Source organism: Mustela erminea, chromosome 9 (assembly GCF_009829155.1).
Source record: "Mustela erminea isolate mMusErm1 chromosome 9, mMusErm1.Pri, whole genome shotgun sequence".
In the NCBI taxonomy this organism is placed as follows: domain Eukaryota; kingdom Metazoa; phylum Chordata; class Mammalia; order Carnivora; family Mustelidae; genus Mustela; species Mustela erminea.
The window spans coordinates 27,101,574-27,128,289 of NC_045622.1; the positions used below are offsets into that span (position 1 = coordinate 27,101,574).

At 39.5% G+C, this 26,716-nt stretch overlaps 1 protein-coding gene and 1 long non-coding RNA gene across 11 annotated transcripts in view; both read left to right on the forward strand.

The window, feature by feature from the left end:
- NTM (neurotrimin) overlaps positions 1 to 26,716 on the forward strand; it is a 939,904-nt gene that overhangs the window by 776,989 nt on the left and 136,199 nt on the right. The window lies entirely within an intron of this gene.
- Positions 5,891 to 18,420, forward strand: LOC116598191. Its single transcript, XR_004288990.1, has 3 exons — positions 5,891 to 6,101; positions 17,607 to 17,725; positions 18,164 to 18,420. It is a non-coding gene; the product is annotated as an uncharacterized LOC116598191 (long non-coding RNA).

Consider the following 26,716-nt stretch of genomic DNA (forward strand, 5'->3'; position numbering starts at 1 on the left):
TGTCCTAAAAGTTTCTACAGTGTGTGGCACTTAGTGTCTCTCTGCCGCCCTTCTTAAAACTCTCTCTTTCTTAACCTGTCTTTTTGATGTTCTTAGAATCCCCAAGAGGGCAACCCTCTCTGGGCTTTATAGCTCTCTCTGCTGGTACCCCATGCCAGGTGTTCCTTGGTGCTCTCGTCCAAAAACTCACTGTACAGGAGAGGTCTCTCTCATCACCTATAGGACATAGAGCTCGCACCTCCCCCAGGGACTCCCTAGGACATTTCTGGTATGGTTGCCTTTATAACATAGATCATCTATCACATTGCATATATTTACATGTTTAAGAGTTGCCTGTGTTTCACCCCAAGAGAACACGAGCTCCATGGGAATGGAGATTTGGCCTGCTTTGTTCACTGTTTTATTCAAGTGCCTAGAACAGGGTTTGGCACATAGTAGACACACAATAAGTAACTGTTGAATAACATATATGAATGAAAAGTTGAAAACTAGGGCTTTCTATTAAGTGAAACTGATTTTTTTTTATTATTATTATTATTATTATTATTAATCCCAGCATGTATTGTGTTTCTTTGCTTGAGTGTGGAAATGTGAACTTTTCTGTTACTTCTTTCAAAATGATCCTCAGGCTTAAGCTAAGTTTAGTGGGATGGCTTTTCTTAGCAAGGTAAAGAGGAGGCTCATGCTCCAAAAGGAAGGAATAACACACAAAGGCAAGGAATCAAGAGACCTGAGTGTGGGTTGTGCTAAATGGAAGGCTGCAGAGAAAGCATGAGTTGTGGGGAAGTAACACCAATTGTCCCTCTGAGAAGAAGACCAACTCTATGCCAACCCAAGAAGTTCAGATTTCACTGTGGAGGGGAGGGGGAATCACAGGAAAGTTTGAAGCAAGGAAATTACATGAGTTCTAGTTTAGAATGACTTTTGGCATCAGAATGGGGAATGGATCAGAGGGATAGTTTTGAGGCAGGACACTGGTAGAGAATGAGAACGTGGTTTATGCCATGTTATCCTGTGTCCCTGACCTAGAGAAAGTCCCTCTCTTCTTGAACAACTAGACAAAGAACATTTTAGGGGAGCTGGTGGAAGCTGGATGGGTATGTATGCACAGTAAGAGCGGTCTGGGCTCAGTTTTCTGGATGGTCCTATTCCAGACACATGTATTCTTCTCAGTCTGTGGTTTGTTAAGGTTGAAAGTAAAGGGAACTTAATATTTTCATCTTTGTTAAAGCTTTGGGTTCCCATATTTACAAATAAGGGAAAAAAAAAAAGATTGTGCCATGTTTTATTTCAGTTTGGAATTCTGAGAATATGTCTTTCAGCTTTACTGAAATGAAACCAGATCCACCAAAGAGGAGATAAGGTATACACCAGCCCACGACAGAAGGGTAAAGCTTAAAATAAGATAGGAGAGAATCAAGCACCAGGAGGGCTTTTTAAACAGAAAAAGATATTTAGGAATAGAATAGCAGGTTCAGAGAAGAAGAAAACATAAGTTACCAAAAACTGCCTGTCAGCCCACCCAGATGTCTGTCTCAGAAGCTCATGAGGATCTTTCTAGGGAAAAAAAAAAAATAATAAGAGCCAGAGACAACTGAAAGTCAAATTGAAAACTTTTTTTAAATATAAAATTCTGAATTATGTGTATACTCCTTAGTAGAAATTGTGTAAAATCAGATGAGTGGGCTTGTTCAATGCTTCTAATTACAGTGTGCCTTTTCTCTCCCTGACCTTGTTGCTATATTGTTATTCAAATGAAAAGTAGGAAACGGACAGAAAGAAGAGCCACTCACCTAAGTAGGTCAATACAGTCTTACCCCATATTTCCCTACTTTGTTTTAAAATAGTTTCTAGAAGCATCTGCGTGGCTCAGCCGATTAAGTACATGACACTTGATGTCAGCTCAGGTCCTGATCTCAGGGTTGTGAGTTTGAGTCCTGCCTACTTAAAATATATATATATATATATATATAAAGAGTTTTTAGATTGTCATCCTTCATTGCTATATCTTAAGACATCTGCAGCCCTCCCTTTTCTCTCTTTAGGCAATATTCAGTCTGTTCAGTACTCAGTAAAGACATATTCAACCTTCTTATGGAGCTCAGATGGCTATTTTTCCCATAGCCAGGATCCATGGGACCTAGAATCAAGTGGTGGAAATGGCAGTGACCCTGCTTACATCACTCCTAGTGGCCAACCAGCAAAATATTTGCCACCTGCTCTTCAACTTCAAGATCCACTGGTCTAGAGACCTTAGTTCCAAAGGGAGGAATGCTTCCAACAGGAGACACAACAATGATTCCATTGAACTGGAGGTTGAGACCACTACCTGGCCACTCTGGGCTCCTCATGCCTCTGAATCAACAGGCAAGGAGGAGAGTTATGGTACTGATTGGGGTTATTGATCCTGACTACCAAGGGAAATTCAAAATGGACGATATGTTGAGAATCCAGGAGATCCCTGAGGGCATATCGTAGTATCATCATGGTCTGTGGCTAAGCTAAGGGAAAACCAACAACCCAATGTAGGCATGACTAAGAAAGTGCAGAGAGCAGACTTTTCAGGAATAACAGTGTGGTTATCCTGCCAGGTTAAGAACCATGATGAGCTGATATGGGGCTGATGGTAAAGGGAATGCAGAGCAGTTAGTAGAAGAAGGTAGTTATAAATAGCATCTATTGGGCACCTGGGTGGCTCAGATGGTTGAGTGACTGCCTTCAGCTCGGGTCATGATCCTGGAGTCCCGGGATCGAGTCCCACATCGGGCTTCCTGCTTGGCGGGGAGTCTGCTTCTCCCTCTGACTCTCCCTCTTCTCATGCTCTCTCTCTCATTCTCTCTCTCAAATAAATAAATAAAATCTTGAAAAAAATAAATAGCATCTATAAGCACATGGATAGTTACAGACATGGGGACTTTGTCTTGAGGTTTTCGATAACTTCTCTCTGTTTTGTGAAGAACACTTTTGTGTTATGTGTACGTATATTAAGCAAACATCTTTGTTTTCTTTCCTCTCTTATTCCCCTATCATGTAATGTAAGGTGTATTGACTTTTTTGTGAATTTTACATCATAGTGTTTAAGTTACTGGATAACAGGAGAAAAGCAAACATCACTCAAAGCCTTTACCTCCTTTTCTAGGAAAGGATTAGTACATTCTCAGTGGTATGCAGGAGAGTTGTATCATGCTAAGTGGATTATAACCTTTTTATTTTCTTCATTTGGAGATTAGGTATAATCTAAGGAGTTGGTATGGGTGCCAATTTAGCTAGGGATAGGCTTTTTTTTTGTCAAGTTTTCATGTAGTTTATTATTTCTTTTTTTTTTAATTTTTTATTTCTTTTCAGCGTAACAGTATTCATTGTTTTTGCACCACACCCAGTGCTTTTTGATTGTTAATTTTATGTGTCAACTTGACTGGGCAAAGGGATGCCCAGCTAGCCGGGAAGCCCTCATTCCCGGGTGTGTCTGTGAGGGTGTGTCCAGAAAAGATCAGGATTTGAATCAGGAGACTGAGTAAAACAGATCTCCCTCACCAATGCAGATGCATATCTTCCAGTCCCTTGAAGGTCTGACTATAACAAAAAGCCAGAGGAAGGGCAAGTTTGCTTTTTGCTTGAGCTAGCATATTCATCTCCTGCCATCAGACATTTGCACTTCTGGTTCTCAGGCCTTCAGTTAAGGATCGGATTACACTACTGGCTTTTCTCTTCTCCAACTTACAGATGGCAGATCACAGGACTCCTCACCCTCCATAATTGCATAAGACAGTTTCTAATATATCTATATCTATATCTATATCTATATCTATATCTATATCTATATCTATATCTATATATATCCTATTAGCTCTTTTCCTCTGGAGAGCTCTGACTAATACAGATGACAAGTGAGTTTTTTTTAATGCTAAAAATCTTCCTCAGATTTAGAATAAGTGCAGCCGTATAGACGCTAGCATAATACTGGGAAAGTTAGCCAAGTGTAGCCTATGGCATGCAGAGGAGCAGGAAGCCCACTGGCCTGGCAAGCGAAGGTAAGCTGAAATGGAGTCAGTGCTTTTTCACCCACAAAACACACAGTACCTCTTGCCTCACCTTTCAGTTCAGACCCTGCATGAAGAAAGAAGCATTGATCACATAAAATCTTTTACCTGCATTCATTCCGTATTCAAATACCTACTGAGTTCCTTCTATGAGCCACATATCATGCTAATTCTGTGAGGGTAGAACACAAATACCAGATACTTACCTACAAAGAAATAATATTCTAGTGGTTGACAAGATAAGTAATAGTCTTCTATTGCTATTCAAGGAGTAGGTAGTTCATTGCAATATAGGCAGAAAATCAGGGCAAGAACCAAGGTAGTACCAGCCACTTAGAGAGGGTCTTATGAATGAGAACTAAAAGGGAGGTGTCCTTCCAAAAGACACCTCTTCTTAGTTGAGAGCTGAATAGGATTAGTTAAGTAAAGTAGGGAAGGTGAACTGTTCTAGACAAGTAACAGCATATACAAAGGCCAGAAGATGAATGGGATTATGGACCTTTCAGAGAAGCTGAAAGCATCCTGCAGGCAGACCATTAGAGGAGGGGATGGAGGGGTCTGTGGTGAAACCCAAGAGGTGGGCGGGAGCCAGATCAGAGCATAGGAATTTTTCTTAATGGCAAAATGGGCCCAAATTAAGAGTGGACCCTATTCAGGAGGATTGCTCATTGGAGGTCAGCTTTGAAAAGAGTGTATTTGGGAGCAAGGCCAAGGCAAAAAGGCTCTCCATGGTCTGTCATCCTTATCTAGACTCTTCTTTATCCATGCCTACCCAGAGCTGCCCTGAATTAACAGGAGGCAATGTCAAAAGCAATCTCACAGCCTATATTTTAACTTTGATCAGGGTTTCAGTTGTGCTTGGATCTTCCAACTTGGTTTCAGTGAGCAGCTGTCCAGATCCAGAGAGTTAGTGTTGATGTGGCTTCCTTTTCAGCGATAGGTGGTTCTTTGCCATTTCCCATCTGTCTCTCAGAGGCAGTCTTTCATTCGATCATGCCAGCAACTTCTTTTTCATTACTACAGGTACTTTTTGTTGTCCTCAGCCTGGTGTGTGTGTGTGTGTGTGTGTGTGTGTGTGTGTGTGTGTGTGTGGTGTTTAATATTTTTTCATTTCTTTTCACATTTGTTCTGTTTTACTTTTCTCACCATTCTCTTATCTGACCCACTCTTCCTTCCCTTGTCGCTGACACCATTCTTTGTTTTGACCTTTTTATTCTCAGAACTGTGCCTTTTTGCTCATGTGCTCTTTGTTCTCATATGTGCTAGAATCCTCATTCTCTCACCTACATTTTCCCTCTATCCCTTTCTTCTTTCTCCTCTTTCTTGGCTCCCTACTCTTTGGCATCCATTGTTCACTTTCCTCCCAGGGCACAGCTCCATGCTCCCCAGCCTGCTGACCCCTCTCAGCCCTGCAGTCATGGGGTCCCACTTGTCCACAGTGTCATTAACCCTTGACATGGCATCTGTGGTTTTGCCACTGGCACTAAGAGCTCGCATTGCCTTTACAAAGAGGCTAAGATAATCAAATTAGCCTTATTTATTTATTTCCCATTTCCCTTAGTAAGCACAGCTTGAAATTGAGTTGCTGTTCTACTCAGGTTAGTTACATCATTTCCCCTGGAGAGTCCATATCCAACCTAAGTTGAAACTCTCTCCCTGTGCATCACTGAGAGGGAAGGTGGTATATTTAAGAGATGGTGTATCTGTCAGGACTCAAGCATGTTGTGTCTGTGCTCTGTCCCTGATGCCATGGGTATCGATGTATGTGATTGTATGTTTGTTTGTGTGGGGGGGATTCAATCTGTTTCTCAACCCAAAGGAACTCACAGCTGATGGTAGACAGGATGGACTTACAGTATTTATCCAGAGCTATGTGAGGACCATAGAGGAAATAGGTTCTACCTGACACTTCTGCTGGGGGGTTCTAGAAGAGGGAGAGTTCCAGAAGGCCTGATGCTTTATGTGTGGAACTCTGTACTGATCCCCTCTAAAAGAATGACAAGTTGTGAAGGTACCAATCATCAGAAGTGTCCTGGCAGGTGCACCTGGGTGTCTCAGTAAGTGTCAAACTCTTTGTTTCAGGTCAGGTCATGATCTCCCAGTTATGCGCTTGAGCCCCACATTGAGCTCTGTGCTCAGTGCAGAGTCTGCTTCAGATTCTCTCTCCTTCTCCCTCACATTCTTACTCTCCGTCTCTCAAATAAATAAATAAAATTAAAAAAAATAAAGAAAGTAAGAAAGAAATGTCCTCGCTACTCCACCAACCACCTGGAATGCTTTTCTGCAGAGAGGCACTGCCTGTTACCAGCCACGGGCTAGAGGCCACCAGGCTACAGCTTCAGGAACAGTGGATTTCCTGCAGTGGTACGGTGACCACAGTACAAAAATTTACTGAGTCGCAAGGGTCTTCTCTGGCCCCTGCTATGCCCAGAGACCTCTTCTTTTACAGACTGGAGTACTTTATTGGGTCATTGTGACTCTATTCTGCTCATAGAAGATTATAGACACAGCTTCTCAACTCACAGGATGGTTAGAGGCAACTATAGGAAAACAGTAGCTGGTAGGTTTTCACGGACAATGATAATATTTATAGCTACACCTTATTGAAACCTTATTATGTAGCAGCCAGGAATCAGATGAAGCACTTCATGAATATTATTTAATGTTCAACACAACTCCATGTACCAGATGCTATTATTGCCCTTACTTCAGAGACGAAATGGAAGCCTGCTAACCTGGGTAAGAACAGACATTACTAACTGGCAGAACCAGAATCTGAAATCAAGCAGTCTGACTCTGCATAGCCCATCCTCAGGCAGTGTGCTTCCCTTTAGGAGCAAACTCAAGTTAATCTGACTCAGAGGTTGGATTCCAAGTAGACATGGTCTCCATAAGCTTGGGCGATGGGTTCAAGTCATTTCAGAGCCAGAAACCACTTTGAAAGCCACCCAGCCAGTGATTCTCAAATTTTAAATGTTACAGTTACATGGGTTATTGTTAAACAAAAGCAATGTTGAATTTTTCCCCACAGAGATTCCAATTCAATTTATTAGAAATACTTCCTGGGTGCTTATATTTTTCACTCATGTTGACAACCATTGTTCTAATACCACAGATGGGAAAACATAAAATTTGTAAGGCTAACTGGGGGCGCCAGGGTGGCTCAGTGGGTTAAATCCTCTGCCTTCGGCTAGGATCATGATCCCAGGGTCCTGGGATCAAGCCCCACATCGGGTTCTCTGCTCAGCAGGGAGCCTGCTTCCCTTCTTCTCTCTCTGCCTGCCTCTCTGCCTACTTGTGATCTCTGTCTGTCAAATAAATAAATATTTTTTTTTTAAAAGAGGTTAACTGACTTGTCCAAGGTCACACCACTGGCTAAGGCAGTTGTGAGGACCCATCCCAACTCTCCAGGCTCTCATCCAGGGCTCTTTCCCCTGTCCCTGATGAAAGACAAATCTTCCCTTGTGTGTGAGAGAGAACACAGTAAAAACATGGTAGGTAAGATTCTGGACAGAGACACAACTGGGCTAAAATAGTCATTGTGTAAACTTGGGCTTCAGTTATCTGTGTTCTGGGTTTGTCTCACCTGCAAAGTGAGCAAAATAATAATAAAGCTTGCCTCACAGAGTTGTTGTGAGGTGATATGGGGAGATGATAGCACATAAAGGTTTCATAATCCCACCCAGCGTATGGTACTTTTTTTTTTTACTGTACGGAAAGGATCATTCATTAAACAGCACTCTCATGAGCCATCCTCATACGGTAGTCAGCAGCAATAGAAACTTTAAATTTCAAAAATAAAGTAGTATATAGGTAAAGTTTTTTTTGTTTTTGTTTTTGTATTTTGTTGTTGTTGTTGTTGTTGTTTTTCTAAACCCACTGAAGATACCATGTGGTTTTAAAATGTATCTTGGCAAGTTGGTATCTACTATGGACCCTCTCTGTGTGTTTACTGATGGCACGTCTGGCCACTGGATTGGCTGCAGTGTGCCAGGCATTCAGATGTGGTTGTCGCCCCAATAGCATGTTATCACAAATGGGAGTAGTGTTCTGCCTGCCCAGGTTCTTCTCAATCTCATCACCGTAATAGAAGTAATGATATTTATAATGATGATGAGGGGGGAAAGAATCAGCATGTACCCTATAGATTAACAGGACATTTTCTCTATGGAATTTTGACTTCAGGAGGCATGGCTTTTTCCATATTATTTTTTTCCATTCTATCCAACAAGGAAGCCATGGTAGAAGAGTTTAATCTAAAAATAATTTCCTGGGACACCTGGGTGGCTCAGTTGGTTAAGCAGCTGCCATTGGCTCAGGTCATGATCCCAGCATCCTGGGATCAAGTCCCACATCGGGCTCCTTCCTCGGCCGGGAGCCTGCTTCTCCCTCTACCTCCATCTGCCAGTGCTCTCTCTCTCTCTCTCTCTCAATCTGACAAATAAATAAATAAAATCTTTAAAAAAAATAAAATAAAAATAATTTGCTATAGTTGATATAATAGTATTCTTTCCAAGTCTCCCCTTACCTGACTAGATCTTCCCCCTCTGGTTGTTTTATTATCAGCTTCCCACGATCTGTTGGTCTCCACTCCTCACATTTCTGTTTTTCTCTTTGGGCCACATCATCTCCGATGACCTAGCCAAGCCGTGACTTCAATTACTGAGGTTTCACTAATGACAGCCACACCCTTACATCCAACACCAGCAAAGCTATATCTCTGTAAGAGCCTGTTGGCTTCTCCTCTTGGAAGTTCCACAATATGTTCAAAACTAAAATTAAACAAGTCATTTTTTCCACCCAAAATACCTCCTTCTTCTGTATTAGCAATCTTGAAGAATGGAACAACTGTTTGCTCATTGTCCAGGAGAGAGAGCTAAAAGTTATCCTTCATTCTTTTTTTCTCCCCTCCTCAGTGGCATTTCTCATTAAGTCAGTCATCAGATCCTGTAGGTATCCCTTATTCACATCTCTCCATCTTTACTATCACTGCCTTGGTTCAGGATTTTATCCCATTTTTACCTGATTTCCTGATGTATAACCTCATTTCTCCACTCTGTGTCCTCTGTGCAGTGGTCACAGCAAAAGTAAAAGCAAACATGTTTTGGGTCCCCACTAGATGATGGGTACCAGGCTTCACATTTATGAAATCTCATTTAAATCCCACCACCATAGACAGTAGATAATAATATGATATTTACATCTTGCAAATGAGGAAACCAAAGCTAACATTAAGAACTCAATACCTTACTAGAGATCATAATGCTTCTAAGTGGAAGATGGGGTTTGAACCCTTATCTGCTGATACTGTGCCCATGGTGGGCATCCATCCTGTCCCCAGGAAGCTGAGTCCTTGCTTCTCTTGCTAAGCGCTACTTCTTGCAAAGAAAAGTCTTTTTTCTTCTATTTTTGGGAGGATTCTTTTTTCCTCAGCAATGTTGATTTCATTGTATTTTCATAATACTTCATGCTTTAATTTAATTTATTTAGTGCTATTGTATAGTGCCCTGGGCATATTGGGAGAAGCAAGAACTTTATAAATAAAATTATTATTACAGCTGCTCCAGTAACAGCCTCTGAGCTATTTAGTAGATATATCAATTACTCTCAGCATTGAAAATTTTCACCTCAAGCCCTTTATGGCCTAAGTTTTCCGTGTCTTTTGCTACTCTCTCCTGCTTGTGTAATCTTGACACAGTCATGTAGCATTTCTCCTTACTATGCCCATCAGAATTGAGCAGAGAGAACTTCAGCCACCGTTCCATGTAATGTATTATGGAGAACATGACCTTGTTTCTTTAGCCTTTTTGAATCACTGAGATTCTGAATCCCATTTGCTAGACCTAAAATGTCAGTTTTGCAATGAATGAGTCAACCCTCCTTTCCCACCTCATGCTAAATAAGACCTCGTTATCCATTAGTCTGTTTAGAAATCTCTTCCAGGGTATTCTAGAGCTGGATAACACCCAATTATTTGGCATCTGGGATTTCAGGACTCTAAACTTTGAGATTTGCACAGACAAAATTTTTGTCAGTCTCTAAAGAAAGTAAAGCCCAAACAAGAGGAATCCAGTCACTGGGTTACTCACCTTCATTTCTAAGACTAAGACTTAGTCTAAGACTAAGACTACTTTCTGGAACCTACCTGCTACCTCATAATTTCATAGCAAGAGATGTGAGAGGACTGTTGTCTTCTGTTAAAGAATATCAATGACATGTTAAAGAATTCACAGAATAAACCTGTGGCCAACCTGGGATTTTTCCCTGGGAACCTCCCAAATCATTCTAGGGGACTTGACCTTCTCCCCAGAAGAAGAAGAACTCTCCAGGTTCCCCCGTAGCATGCTCTTTCTTCTTCTTTTTAACGTACTGTATGCAAGTCATACATTCAATGACACTGAACTACATACTTTCTAAATACCAACAGATGGCTGGCGTGCACAGTGATGAACAACATGTACATAGTTCTTTCCAGAGTGTGGGTTCTTCATTTCCTCTCATTTTGTCTTGACATGTCTCCCTCTCAAGAATATATTCTAATTTACAGTTGTATTAAGGACTTCGGAAGAAGTTTTCTAATTCATCAGGGACAGTATCCAGCTGTCTTCATTGCATGTTTTCCATTTCATTTTGTTTTGTTTTTTTGTTTGCTGTTTTTGCTTTTTGGTGTTTTTTGTTTTGTTTTGATTTGAGGGTTTTTGTTGTTGTTGTTGTTATTGTTTTAGAAAACAAACAGAAGTAGCCAATCTGCCCATTACAAATGAATTCATTCCTATTCAAGCAGCGGCTGTCACGTACCTTGCCTGAGGCTTCTTACATTATGAGCAACATATTAGCTTTAGTTGTCTGTAGTTCTTCCTAGCTACACTGGGATCCCCAAATGAATGGAAGACACAGTAACTCAAAAGATTTTATTGTATTATACATGGTGGTCATGCATATAGCACAGTGAGCTTGTTCAAGGTGGATATGCATAACCCCTCTCTTGACCAGACAGAGGTTGTTGGATAGCTAACAACTATATTTCATTCTAGCAAAATAATATGAAATGAACTATGACCCAGATGTCTAGGTAAGCAAGAAATTGACATAATGAAACCTGTCTTCCTCCAAAAGGAAGAATAATTTCCAATTAAAAATAACTAAACAGAAATACTCAAATTGCTATCAAAGGATGCAGCCAGAGAGAACTATCTAAGTTGTTTTCCTTTTTTTAAAAAGTTTTTTTATTTTTTCAATTTATTTATTTTCAGAAAAACAGTATTCATTATTTTTTCACCACACCCAGTGCTCCATGCAATCCGTGCCCTCTATAATACCCACCACTTGGTACCCCAACCTCCCACCACCCCCCCGCCACTTCAAAACCCTCAGATTGTTTTTCAGAGTCCATAGTCTCTCGTGATTCACCTCTCCTTCCAATTTACCCCAACTCCCTTCTCCTCTCTAACACCCCTTGTCCTCCATGATATTTGTTATGCTCCACAAGTAAGTGAAACGATATGATAATTGACTCTCTCTGCTTGCTTTATTTCACTCAGCATAATCTCTTCCAGTCCTGTCCTTGTTGCTACAAAAGTTGGGTATTCATCCTTTCTGATGGAGATTTTCCTGCAGCTCAGAAATGCTTTGCAATCCACAGATTGCAAATCATTGGGAACCCAAGGAACTTTGCATTCCTCAATCTGGTATTCTCAAAATACGTAATCACCCTGTGACCATTTGTATCCCCACTGAGCACAAACTACTGTTTGTGAAATTGCTTTGTGGAAGAGATAACATACCACTACAGTTCCACATTTTATGATGATGTCGGCCATACCACCTCATATTTTGCCACCTCTCTGGAATGCATTTAGAAGCACAATTCTAGGCCCACCCACCCCCTCCCATTCTCAAAACAGATGGTGAACTTTGAAGCGCATCTTGAATGGGTCAGGACAATCCCGGGTGGCCAATTGAAGGCTGGCTTAGACCATTTGCCCCTGCTCTGTTGGGTACCTCATATTGGTCTCATTGTAATTCTATGTTAGTCCTTCAGTAAAAATGGCCAGCAAGCCCGGAGATAACAGAATAGGAATCAATGGGACATGCGATTGTCTGCATGCCAGATTCTCTTGTCAACCTAGTCTCCAATCCATTCTGCCAGCTCAGTCTCCTCTGGGACTGAGACGTTTGAAAACAGTGCAGCAGCCTCATCTCCCGGGCAGTGTTTTTCTCCATCATTTGCTTTATTAAATATTGATTTTCTGTTGCATTATTAAACCTTAAGTCCAGAGCATAAATTCTGGGCTGATACTTTAATCTGGCTCTCCTCATTTTTTTGGCTTTTAGAACTGATTTTTAGGCCAGCTCTCCTGGGGAATCTCTAAGTCAACTCAAGGCCTGAGAGAAACCTGCCTACAGGAAAGGGCGGTGCCCAGACTTGAGAAGTAGCTGGCCTTGCCAGGGCATTACAAAAATGACTGAGCCCCTGCAAAGCAGATCTTCACTTTATACTCGTTCCAGACACAGAAGCTTGTCCCCATTGGGATTCAAGTGGTTGTACCAGGAAAGTCTTTGGATTCACAACAACAGAACTATTGAGTAGGCAAATGATATGCTGAATTGATTTTAGAATCCGACATCACTGAACTCCTTAGACATTATCTAATCCACTGTCCATTCATCCCTTATTCTTTTGGTCTGTTATTTCTAAGATTTGAGTCATCAGATATAAATATGCAGGCCTTTGCCTTTTTGCTTATTTTGGGTCTCTGGTTTATTCTTATTTTCTCTTCCTCTCTGTTCTCTCTGGGGCCAGTGGTTGAGTGGGCAACTGTGTCAATCCATTGTAGAATAGAGCCATCACAAACACAAACTTTCTGAGGGATGTTGACATCTCCAACCAGCTGTGTTTGCTATGGTGACCTCCACGTTTTATTCCCTGTCCTTTGAGTAGTTTTTTAGGCTGCTGCTGTCACTAGCCTGAGCCTGGGGGCATGAGCCTGAGGATAAGAAGGAGAAGGGATCACCATGCCTTTGTCTTCAACAATGACAGACCAATAGGAGAAAAATGGAAGTAAATATTTCTGGAGTTTCTCTGGCAGAATTGGAGCATGTTGCTGTCTACATGGATGTTTGCAGAAAGCAATGGCCACCTCCTGTCTAGACTTTAGTTTCTCTCTCTTTCTCTCTGTGTCCTGTCAGGTCCTGCATCACCAGAAATCTGGTGTTAAGAAATTATCCCAGAAATTGGCAAAGATTCTGGTAAAGTACCATGGTTTGGAAGAAGAATGAGGAATGACTCACTCTGGGATAGAGAAAGAGCATAACTAACTCAGACTGAGCACTGACACCAGCCAAAAGTGAACTTTCAGGTGCTATGGGCCAGACTAAGTCTGCATGGCCACATCAGATACAACTGGTAAAGAGTCTTGGGGAATATTTCATATATATGTGTGTGTGTGTGTCTATCTGAAGGTCAAAGTGGAAGACTGTGTTTACTTCAATTCCACCAACATCCCTCATGTCACCAACATGCTTAAGTCTCCAAAGAATAAGAGATGTGCTCTTGAAGATCAAGGTAAATCTCAGGCTATGGATCTTCTCAGAGTTTTGTCCATACCCAAATCTCTCCATAGTAAGTAGGTAGGTAGATAGTACCTACAACTCATTTGAGCATTGTCAATGATGAGCAACTGACTACCTAGACATGTAGGTGCTTCCTTTAAAAAAGTTCTATCTTTAAAAAAAAAAAAAAATTAAGCCAAAATTTGCTTCGCTCTAATGTGTTCCTTTCAGTGATTTCCACTAGAACTATGTAGAATAAGTTACATCCTTTGTAATAATAAGTGCTTGGCTGTCAATTAAAATATAGGGATTAAGAATCTTAAAAATTTCCACAATTTATAAGAAAAAAAATGGCTGAATATTAGCAGCTGCATATGTTTCTGATATTTAATCTCTTTGAGTTCCAGCTTTCTCATTTATACAGCTCAAGTATAACTTCTCATCAGTTTCTGGAGGCAGGGGATTGAAATTAGGTGAAATGGTTAATATCAAGTAGCATTCAATATTTTAAAAATTCAATTCAACAAATATTTGCTAAATTCCTACTGTGAGCCAGACATAAAGATATGTGTTGGGCATAGGAAAATGAGTCCGAAGTGGTCCCCGACCTCACCATTGGAATTACAATTTTGAAGATGCCTATTCTCAAGTCTCTTCTTTTCCCCATAACAAAATAGTTCAGGATTGCATCTGGCTGTCATTGTTCTCACCTCATTGTATTGTAATTTTTTTATGCAAAAGAAATTTTACCCACTCTTTTGTGCCCAAAAGTCATTCGCTGAATGTCACGTATCTCAGTAAATGGGAACTGTTGAAGAATTTCTTTTGCTTCATCTTCCCTTCTGTGATAGATTCTAGTATCTTCCCTTCTCTCTTCAGATGCTAGCTAACTTTCTCCAGAATAGCACAAGCTCATGGAGGCCAAGAAAGCACTCAGACTTTGATATGGTCCCCGCATGTCCTGTTGCTGATACCGTTCTTACTCTTTCATGCACTTTGATTATCTCTAGTTTACCCTTGGTATCCTCACTAACAATTTCTACCAACCCATTCAGGGTCATCTTTAATAATTCTGTTTGAACTGTAGGAATTCACTCAACAAGTTAAAGAAGTTTATTGGAAAGATGGGCTGACTTTATGCAAACAGATGCAGGAAATACAGGTAAACTCTGTGAGAAGAGACTGTCCTCCACAATTCTCTGTGCTTCTCTCATTGGGGTTGTGTGGTCTCCTTACTGATGCAACTTTCTACATATCTCCTGTGGTTTCCTGAGTCTCTTCCTTAGGGTTTCTCTGGGGCCCACTAACTTCATCTAAAATGTGGCTTTGTCCTGCTTTGGGGCTTGATAGATCACAGCTTGATGACTTGGTTTTGGTGCCTCAAGCTCAAATTAGCAGGAAATGGAGTCAGACGGCCTTTACCTGAGTCAGGTGTTCACCCTTGTTCTAACCAGCCATGATTGGAATGAGAGTAGAGATTCTATGATTTATGACACTATTTTTAATCTATTCAGGGTTCTGCTATTTTGGAAAGTTGACATGAGTACAAGGTTAACAATTGGCAGCTCTAATATAGAGATGGTTTGTAATGTCTGAAAAGTTATAAACCAAGGATGATCACCTTGGACCTTCTCTACTTTTCTCTGGTTCTTTTCATCTCATATATTTCCTTTCTGAACACAGGCATGGTTGTGTCTCTGCCTGAGACACAGTTTGGAGATGTGTCCAGGAAATGCAAGACTTCTTTTTAAAAAACAGGACTTGGGGAAATGTTTTCAGTAGCTAGAAACCACTGCAACTTTAAATGTTTTGACTTTACAGTGGAATGAGATTATTAAAAACTATCAAAGTGTCAATAATTAAAATCTAGAATACTGTTGGAAAGGCCAGCCATGATCCATGCCAACACCCTATTCTCCCCAGCATGCAGTCTTACAAGATGTGTAATTTCCCACTGGTACATAGCAAAGAGCTCCAGGTCACGTAGGAATTTTGCAAATGGGTTGGAGACCCAGGTCTTTGGGCTATTTTTGTCTCAAGTTATTTTTATTTTTCCATTTGATGCTGTCAGAAACTCAGGAACTGATCATTTGTGCTGGAAATAGCACAACTTCTGCCCTTTGTTTCGATCGCTATTGCCATGTTTGATTGTTGAATTTGATTGCTGGCCATAGAAAATTGCATTTGTGTCAAGAGCATTCTGAACAGTTCAATGCAGGAGGAAATGAAGCAAGATCAATTGTAATACTAAGCGACTGTATAAAAAGTCTTGCAACTCACATGCCAACCTATAACTCTCCATGTTTAAACTTTGGACAGGATCCTCAACACTGTTTAATTAGTCAAACCTCATAATGCCCCAAGAGGTCAGTTAGTGTCCAAAGTTAGACATTCAGAAGAAACAGAAATAACACTGTCAATCCAACTGTAATTATTCACAAAATGTGTAAAATGTGAGACAACAAGTAATAATTATCATAATTTCTCCAAATGTTTCCCAGGTACTCTGTTACATCCTGTATGCACATTTCTAATTTAATCTTTAAAAGAAGCTTATAAGTTAACTGTTGTTATCATTAGCATTTTATGACTAAAGAATCGGACCTGGAAAGATTAAGTAATCTTTTCATGATTGTCCATTAGTGCACAGAAGGTGGGCATTAGGCCTTCTGATGGCTCTGGGTTCCATGCTTTGAACTACCTCCATTTGTTTTCTTTGTATTTTTAAAATCACAAAGGTGTATACCAATAGAAATAAGCATCATGATTCCTGACCTATTGATGCTATTTTACTCATTCTACCAGATGCGTATAGGCTAGATATCCCTTCCTTTCCATGGAGGACCACTGGAATCCTTGGAGGGGACATGTAGTCCCAATTCCCGTCACATCTGTAGTAGTAAGAGATATATGACTTTATCAAGTGGTTTCTCTATCACAACTGGCTTAGGAAGGTGTAGGCTAAGTAGAGCAAATGTTATCAATTCCATTTTCTAAGTGAAGAATGTGGGGCTCACAGAATGTGACAAGCATCCAAGTTAGTGGAGAGTGCAGCACCCTGGCTACAGGACTGCTGGTCTGTCTGATTCCTTGCCCTTCTATAAACTAAAGCATTTACTTTAAAATATTTATTTATTTAAATTCAGTTTAGTTAATATATGCTGTATTATTAATTTCAAGGGTAGAAATCAGTGACTCATCAATTGCATATAACACTCAGTGCCCTCCCTAATGCCCATCACCCACTTACCCCATCTCCTCACCCACCACCCTTCCAGCAACCCTCTGTTTGTTTCCTAAAATTCAACATCTCTTATGGATCACCTCCCTCTCTGTTTTCATCATATTTTATTTTTCCTTCCCTTCTCCTATGTTTTATTTCTTAAATTCTGCATATGAGTTAAATCATATGGTATTTGTCTTCCTGCAACAGACTTATTTCACTAGCATAATACCCTCTAGTTCCAGCCATGCTGTTTAACCATTTCCTTTTAAAGGTATCACAGCCTAAATAGTATGAATCTTTTTCTTTAATATTGGACTGTTCCCACACCCATTTCCCTTAATATCATGGAACAACAACCAAAAAACAGTTCAGAATGCTTTAGGCATGGAATTTATCTTGTGTCCTTATCATTATGCACAGAATATCTTATAAACCCCTCTGGTGCAACCTAGCCTGTATTAGAAAGAGGCCTTCACTGACGACTTAGAAGACCAAATTTATGACTTAAAGACCTAATGATTCAGTCCCATCAATCTTTATTGTCAAAAAATGCTTTTATGCCCTCATTCTATGCCTTCTGTGCCCTGCATTCTATGCCCTCAACTGGGAACTTAATAGCTGGCTGACCTTGGACAAGTCACTTAACTTTTTCCAGACCTTATTTTTATCATCTGCAGAATAGACTTAGCGATGCTCTTTTCCCTACCTCAAATAATTATTGTAAGAATAAAAGTAAATCATGGATATGAGCTTGTTATATAAACTAATGAATTCCTGTATTTATACAGTGTATTATTTAAAGCTTTCAAAAATGTTTGTGAATGTATTGGCAAATAAAGAATGTACTTTTCTGCATGTCCCAGGAGTAACCAAAAACAATACCGGAAAAGTGACATCACATACTCAGGTGTGTTGAATGAAGGGCAGGGCAAGAGGGAAGTCACCAAGTCCTGTCTCTCTTTTTCCCTCTGGGTAGAGAAGGCTGCCTTTGGCAGGATTTAGCCACTCATTTTTGCTCTTGGAACTGCTTGCTCTGAATGGTGTGATTTCTGTGGCATTTTCTTCTTTTTCTTTTTCTTTCTCTTTCTGGCAATGACTCTCTGAAATATTATTTTTGCTTCCTCGATGGCAGGGCTGTATAATTGATAGCCTCTCTGGGTTGCTGGAGCTGTGCATTTAAACCATGCTTGCCTTGGCTCCAACGCCTCAGAGTTCATTACTTTTTGAAAAGCTGCACGTCTGTTTGTGTTCAGATTATTGTTGCTCTGGAGAGGGAGGTTATTGTCAGGCAGGAAGAGGAGTGTGGAGCAGAATTCATGATAATCAAATTCTTTCTTTTCTTTAGATGAATATTTCTGGGTAACAGGACTTCACATTTATCTGATATGGCTGTTCTGAAACAGGGGACCAAGGACCTTCACTTTTCCCCTGCAGCATGCTAGAGGGAACTCAGCAACATTCAGTCCTGGGATGTGGGAGGCTGCTGCTTTGCAAATAAAGTGGATAATAAAAGTGCCCAGTTCTGGTACTAGAGAATGATTTAATGCAGAATATATACATGTAAGATTTTTAATTAAAGGTGTGAGGTATATGTGGTTCTCAGTGACAGAGGGGTGGAGGGCACATGTCCTCTCCACTTGAGCCTGTGATCTTCTCTCAACTCTGTAATGATCATCACATGATTCTTAGCCCATCTTGTCTTTTGGCACAGAGGTCTGCCCGCACTATTATTGCTCATGTATGCCAACATCTTGTGTCCTACTCTCTGCCTTATACCAGGTCCATAATCAATAGAACTTCAGATTTGGTAAAGTCAACCAGGATTGTGTAAATTTAGAATATACTTGAACATGGTCTTTATGGCAGATGAAGAATAATTCCTCTACTTTTCCAGATATGGGGATGCAAAGACGGAGTCCCCTGGAATGGTTGTGGGAGATAATACCAAGAACTTTTAATTGAAATTCTGCTATTCTCTGTCTCTTCTTTCTCAGCCTGAAAAAAGAAAGTCTACCTCATTTTTTAAGTTTGAAATTAATTGCCTTCTTTGAGAAGCCACCCTTAGATATTTTCACACTCTACTCCACCCCATCTTAAGAAAGTTGATGGGTTCTCCCCCTTGAACTTTAAAAAAAAATTATTTGTATTATGACTATAGCATTCCTGTCACTGTTCTGTGATTATCTGATTCATGGGTGTTTCCTTTGCCCCCGATGTGTTCCTTGAGAATAGGAGCCAGGTTTTTATAATTTATTTCTATATCATCATCATCTAGTGAGGTATTGACATATGTTGGACACTAAGGAAAGATTCATTGAATAAATGCATGAAAGGATTTTACTTGATCGAAGCGTATTAATATTTTCCCTCCAGTTAAGTGTTACTGTACGCAGAAAATAATCTGTGCAATGTGCAGAAGTCTTGCTCATTTGTCTGTCCTTGGGAAACTCATATAACTTCTCATTCCAGAGGAAGATGTAGTCAGGTACAGTCCCTCAGATGGGGCTATTTGCACAAGGTTAGGTGATAAAAAGTAGGCATTTACAAAAGATGGGTTTTTGGCATTTTGGTCAGTCTTCAAAGAAAAGAAAGCACATAGAAAAAAATCAGTTTCAGAAAGAGTTTTCATCTCTATAGGAGATGAAACACTTTTAAGTTGAAGGTACTTTCTTTCCCTTTTGCAATATAACAAGTGGAAGATATTGTCACATCTTATCATTCGAAGGGCATAAAACTGGGTTACATAAGTGCCAAAAGATATCATGCATATGCTGGTGTTTAACAAATAATAAATATTTGAGGGATTCCTCTGTATACATTCCAGAGGACTTTCTAAATAAGATACCAAATGTTAGATTTCTTTCCAGATTTATGCTTGACAAGGGGTATTATATCTGTATATTTCCTAGTATTCTAGGAGTGGGGAAGGCTTTTAGCCTCTCTGAATCCTAGTCAAGTATACGACCCTAAGTTTTATTGTTTCTTTGTTACTCAACCTTCTCCTTGATGCATTCCATGCTAGATTGTGTGGATTATTACAGCCTAAAGCTCAGCAAAGTGGAGGTGATTATCAGAATTTGAAATGCTGTGACATTTTGCTGCCAAAAAGTAATTGATTTATTAGAGACATTACAATACATGCATGATTCAACATAAGAGGTTTCTTTGAACTTGTTAGGTATCAAATCCTGTGGGAGACTATTTGCTTTCAGCACCATGGACAGAAACCCTCTTTCATTCAGATTCAGTTGGCCTTATACAAGTAAATATTAGAGCTCAACAGTAGCACTCCAATCTAGTGGCCACAGTATGATTCAATTTAATAGCTTTAACAATTTCAGCTGGTGAGTACGAGAACATTAATACATTGTTTTGCACTTATGCTTGCCACAAAGTGGAACAAGGGACAAGATCGAATGACTTTATAATACATTATTATCATTGCTATCTTTATTGTTGCTGAAACTAAGGATCATATTTTACAACAAATCAGATTCAAATACAGAACATTACAGAAGACATTTGATTTTTCTTAACAAGCAAATTCTTAGTAATTCTGTACTTCAAAACTCTATGCAAGGAACCATAATTGAGTTCAGTGGTTCCACACCTGAGCAATGAACCGAACAGACTAACAAAATGCCTAAAGTTAATGAAAATCTTGTTGAAAACAAAGAAGCTCCAATGGGGCATGGGGTAAAATACTGGGAAGATTAGGATCTCTGCTTTAATGGCTGTGAATTAATGCATTTATCTTGACAAGGTAAACCTCTTGTTAATTCCCAATTGCTTCAGGCAACTGTTCAAAAACTTTTAAAATAGACACACTTTTAATTCAGGATACTGTTTGCTTCCTTATTTACTGTTTATTGATTATGAATGTTCCAAGCAACTTTATGAAATGAAAACTAGTAATGGAGAACTTCAGGGGCTTTGCAGAATAATTAACATTAAATTGGTTTATACTATGTATACTTATGTTGATGTCTGAATTAAAAATACTTATATAGGGGAACCTGGGTGGCTCAGTCAGTTAAGTGTCTGCCTTCAGCTCCAGACATGATCCCAGGAACCTGGGATCAGACCCTACATAGGGCTTTTGTTCAGCAGGGAGTCTGCTTCTTCCTCTTTCTGCCCTTCCCCCCACTTGTGCGTGCTCTTTCTCTCAAATAAATAAATAAAATCTTAAAATAATACTTATATAACATAAGATAATATAGGCCTTAGATAACTTAGATAATACAGGGGAACTCTGAATCATTAGGATCATATCACTAAACTCATCTCAGGGATAGAGAGACCTGTGGCTTATGCTTATCACTTGTTTGACATAAAGGGGGTAGGGATAAAAGTTAATATTATGTAAATTATATACATTTTTTTCCTTTCTTACCCAGAGAAGCTGTAATGTTTCCTTTTAACTTAACAAAGCATACTTAACTTAGCAAACTAAACAGTACTCCCATTTTGTCCTTTCTGTCAGGAAGCTCAAAAAGAAATGTAAAGCTTAACATCAAATCTGTGCTGACATTTATCATTGCCATTTGAGGTATTCTCTTATTTTTTTTACCTTACTTTATGTGTTCACTTTACTCTTTTATTTTATTTTCCATTGTAAGATGTCTCAGATTTATTGTAGAAACAGTGGAATATAAACAATTATGAATAGCTTGATATATATGTATATAGTATTTATAATAATATATAATTAGTATATATTTTTAACTTAATTTAATATTGTTTTAAATATGTCCTGGACAGTTGAACTCTTGTGCTTTCTGTGGATATAGACTTGCCCATTTTAAAAATTGAAGTTAGGGAAGGAATGTTCATCATTTGTCCATCAAGGAAGCATGATATGGGAGAAAGGAATTAAAAATCAAATTAAAATAATAAGAATTTCATTAGTATATATTTAGGCCATTGAAAAGAGAGAAGATTTTTATTCAGAACGAAAATGTTTTTAAAATATTAGTGGGAAATATAAGTTCTGAGAATTTAACATTTAACTTGTCAATTAGATTAATGGATTCAAAGTGAAGAAAACCTTGGGCATTTCAGTCATTCAGTACAAACAATTATATTAATTAAGTAAGCTGAATTTGCTTTTTGTTCCTGATTTTATTCATTTTGCCATTCATTTGTTGAGTACCTGTTATGTTTCAGGCACTCAGTCCTGTCTGGGCATTCAGAGATAAAAAAGAACTGCTATTCTCAGAGTTTTCAGGAATCTCCACCCTCTATTAACATCTAATACAATGAGCTGTCTTAAGATGCTAGAGAAACAGCAACAACAACAAAAAAAGGTTCAATACTGAACTGGCTCAAGGTGGTGTGGAGTCTGGGAAGGCTTCCAAATCTGAGTCTAAATTTATTTATTTATTTATTTACTTACTTACTTATTTATTTATTTATTTTTAAGATTTTATTTTATTTATTTGACAGACAGAGATCACAAGCAGGTAGAGAGGCAGGCAGAGAGAGAGAGAGGAGGAAGCAGGCTCCCTACCGAGCAGAGAGCCCGATGCGGGACTCGATCCCAGGACCCTGAGATCATGACCTGAGCCGAAGGCAGAGGCCCAACCCTCTGAGCCACCCAGGCGCCCTGAGTCTAGATTTAAAGGGCTAAGAATAGTTAACTGTACAAAGATTGAAAGTATGCCAATGGAAGGAACCAGAATGGATGCACAAAAGACAATTCTGGGAAGAGGGGGATAGGGAAAACATCCTAATCCAGCTTATAGATAAGAATAGTTGAAATATAGGTGTGGGTGGGCAAAGGTTCTGTGTGTGTGTGTGTGTGTGTGTGTGTGTGTGAGAGAGAGAGAGAGAGAGAGAGAGAGAGATCAACACTAAGTTTGGGTGAAGATCAGATTAGAGAGGTATAAATGCACCAGTCCTGAAGGTTTTTGTTTATATACTCAGCTAAAGATTTTACATAGTGCCAACCTGAATGAAAAGTGGATACTTTAAAATATTATAAGCAGACGAGATTTGCATTTTTGAAAAGCTAATTCAAAGTCATTTTGGAAGATGGCTTGGAAAGGGGACAAAACTGGCATACTCCACTATAGTAATTTCAGGGGAGCAGTAAGAATGGCGTAAATTAAGGTAATTCACCATGATGATAAAGAAAATAGAGAATTGAATGAATTTTCATCAATGAGAATCCATGGGACTCAGTGATTGATTGGTATGGGGTGTAAGGAAACTGAAGAAGAATGGGGGATGCCTTGACTCGGGATAGTATAGCATGGTGGTTTAACATGGGGCCTCTGAAACAGCCTGGCTGTTTTAAAATCTGGTTGTTAGACTCTAACATGGGATTTCAGTTTCTTCACCTGAAAAGGGCAAATGTTAATAATAAAGTAATTTTACATATTCTTTCAAGAAGTTATTGGAAAATCTGACACTCTTTCCGTACTCTCTTTAAAGACCCATGAACATCATTTTAAGAGCTGTTGGAATATAAAGGAGGAACTTCTTGGGTTTGGCGAGAAAGTGGGTCCTTTGATATGGGACTTCACATTCACTTTGTATTGTGTATTCGTAGAGTAATAAATTATTGCATAATGTGTGAAGATGAAAGAGAATAAGAGCATCCTTAAAGAGGATAAAATAATCCAGTAGAGAGATGTTGGTATTCAGAAGGCAGAGAGAAGTTGATAGTCATGTTAAGTCAAACACAACTATTAAAAATGGTAATAAAGAGTGATAGATAATTACTAACGGCAGGTATTAGCCAAGAAGTAGAGCAACTTCAAAGGGACAAGAAAAATAGGGGGGAGCTGGAGTGTTTAAGTCCTTAAAGGAAAAGGACACATGACAGAAATTTTATGTCAAACGGCTTCACCTAAACAGTTCTGATTCCAGAACTGCAAGCTCATAGGTTCCCATGCTCACAGGAAAAAGAAAAGAAAACAAAATGATCCTCTCAGACTTTTCTATATCTGTCCTAGGCAGTTGGACCTGAATAGAAGGACTTGAGTTATAATTTCTGATACCCTTTTAGTCACCATAGTTGGTAATCCAGCTCCTCACCTCTATTCCACATATCCTTAAATGATGAAATATTAAATCTGATGAGGCTGTGACATCAGGTTGCCTTTCCACTGTTTTCTGCTGCTACCAGACCCAGGCCCACAGGCGCCCTTTCCTGGGTAAAGTATCAGAAGAAGAAAAAGAAATGAAATGAACAGAGAGGAGAGGAAAGAAATGATAAATGTGGTTTAGCACTACTATATGGATATGATCAATTATTCAACCTATCATGGAGTCTACTTATTTTACTCAAGGTTTGCAGAAAAAGTTACAAAAAAGTGTAAGGTAAGTTAAGCTGTTCTTTTAAGGACACCTAAGTTTTCATGAAACCTGTCGTGAAAATGGTCCCCTGACTTTCACCAGGCTCTGACCACTCTCAGTTTCCTTTGCTTGATAACCTAGACCCTTTCCTCAAACCATAAATCTGGCCTTCCTCTGGATTCTAACTTTGAGTTTCTTCCCTTCCAGTCTTTCCCAGGTGATGCTACTCAGTCACGGCTTTAGCATGGGGTGTTGCTTTAGGAAGTCATCACAGTGTGCTGTCTCATCTCTTTTCTAAATTCTCAAATGATTCCAGGTTATCTAGTAGGCATCTTAACTTGCATGTCCTGCAAACAACTTGAACCCAACATGTTTCAAACTGTTCTTACCCTCTTCTGTACCTTACTGGGTTCTTGGTTTCAATCAACAGAGATTGATTCAGGCTGACTTAACAAAGTGGAATTGATTACATGGACAATGTAGAACTCATGGAATTGACAGCAAGTTGATTCAAAAAAGGGGAAGAGGTCAATACAGACACAAAAATCACAATGATGGAAGAATCTCACCAGGGCACTGTAGCCACAGCAACTAATATTGGCACCATTCTTGGCACCATCTTAGCCCTTCTGACATGTCTGAGCATTAGACATCCCAAAAGGAATAAATTCCAAACTGTCTTTGCCTCTTAGCACCATTCTTGACACCTTCTGACATGTCTGAGCATTAGACATCCCAAAAGGAATAAATTTCAAACTGTCCCTGCCTCTGTATTACTTGTATCAAGGCAGAGTCCTTGACAAGAGCATTCAGTAGACAGAGACCAGATGATATGAACATCCTCCAGCTACAAGGGTGTAAAAGCACAACTTTTTGACTTTATCAGGTTTTATAGTGGACTTACACTATCAAGGGTTTCTTAAGTATAGGAAAAGTGTTCAGGTCTGGGTAGTATTTTTAATGAAAAGCAAATTACCACTGTATATTTCAGAGTTAATTCTTCAAGTGGTACTTCTCATCTCAACAAGTGACACCAGCAAACACCCAGTCAACCAAGCTAGAAACCCCAGTATCAACTGCATATTTTTATTTTTCTTTATGGTACGAATCTGTTTTTGGTACTTTTTAAGTCCCTGGCTTAATAATTCATCTACCAAATATTTCTTGACTCTTTTGCACACTACCCTTTCCCCTCTTAGATAGATCAACATTATGCCTTTTTTTTATAAGAGTACCTTTAATATTTTCAAGGAATAATGAGGTTAAGTGTGTTATGACATAGACTCCGGTATAACACCACCTGTGTACAAATCATACTTCTGCCACTCAGTAGCTGAGTGAACTTAGGTATTTCACCTGACTTTGCTCTGTGTCATACATAAAATAAAGTTAATAATAATGCTTATCACATGGAGTTGCTGCAAGAATTGACTGAGGTGATATGTTTAAAGCATTTTGAATGTGCATAAACAATAAGCTTTCAATAAAGGTAAGGTAATGCTCAAAGTGAGAAGTAGTGTTGGTAGTTGAGCCTGTAAAGATGCTAATACTGTGGTAGTAAGAGTAGAAACTTCCTCTCAGCAGTACTCTCTAAAACATGCAGTCTTTATTGCTGCCAGAATTATCTTTCCAAAACATAAATTTGGTTTTGTTACTCCACTCCTTAGAATAATCTGATGGCTCCGACTTCCTGAGATAAACCCCAAATCTCTAGTGAGACATATGAGCGTCTGCAAAATGGGACCCTAGATCATCTTTTTGCCACCGTCTTCTACCACTCATCACCACCCATGTTGGAGCAGACCAACATGGACCAGCTCACTTCCTGGCATTTCACTGATGTTAATTCTCTGAGCTTTCATATATGCCATGTTTGCTCCCTGTAACACTTGCCTTGGTACCCTTAATACTCCCAGATTTCCTGTAAGACCCAAACACATAGCATTTTACTTTGCATTTGCACCCCTCCTTGTGTCCCCTTCATATTTGACACATGCATCTCGTGTGATGGCACTGTACAGGATTTATTGCCTAGATCACCAACTTCTGCACTCACTGAGGTGCCCTTTCAGTGAATGCCCCTGCTCTTTTCATTGTCATCCCTTTTATGTGGGACTGGGACATAGTAGGTACTCAGGGAATGGTTATTCAACTGTTGCATTAATGAACACATTTGTAAGGACTCTTGGAATTATCAGAACAGACCAGGGAGAGGTGAACCAACTTGTTCTGGATGAACGCCCATGTCTCACTGGCTCTATTTGGTGTGGATGTGAACAAGCAGAATATTTGAGAGACGACCCCTGCAGTTTTGCTTTAATCATTTCCAGTTTGTGCTTGGCACCAGGCACCTTGCTAGAAGCTTTAACGGAATACCGGGAACACATGGTTCTTTTTTTTCTGAAGGAATTTTAATTCCAATAGAAACTCTAGATTAGTAGACATCATACTTAGGGGACTCTGGAGCCAAGTTTGCAATCATTGTTATGAAGAAGAGCCCAAGGACTGTGTATTTCCTAGTACAACATTCTAAATCAGAAATGACTACCTTTACAAAGACAGGTGCTGTTTGAAGAGCTTCATGTTTCTTGAGAGT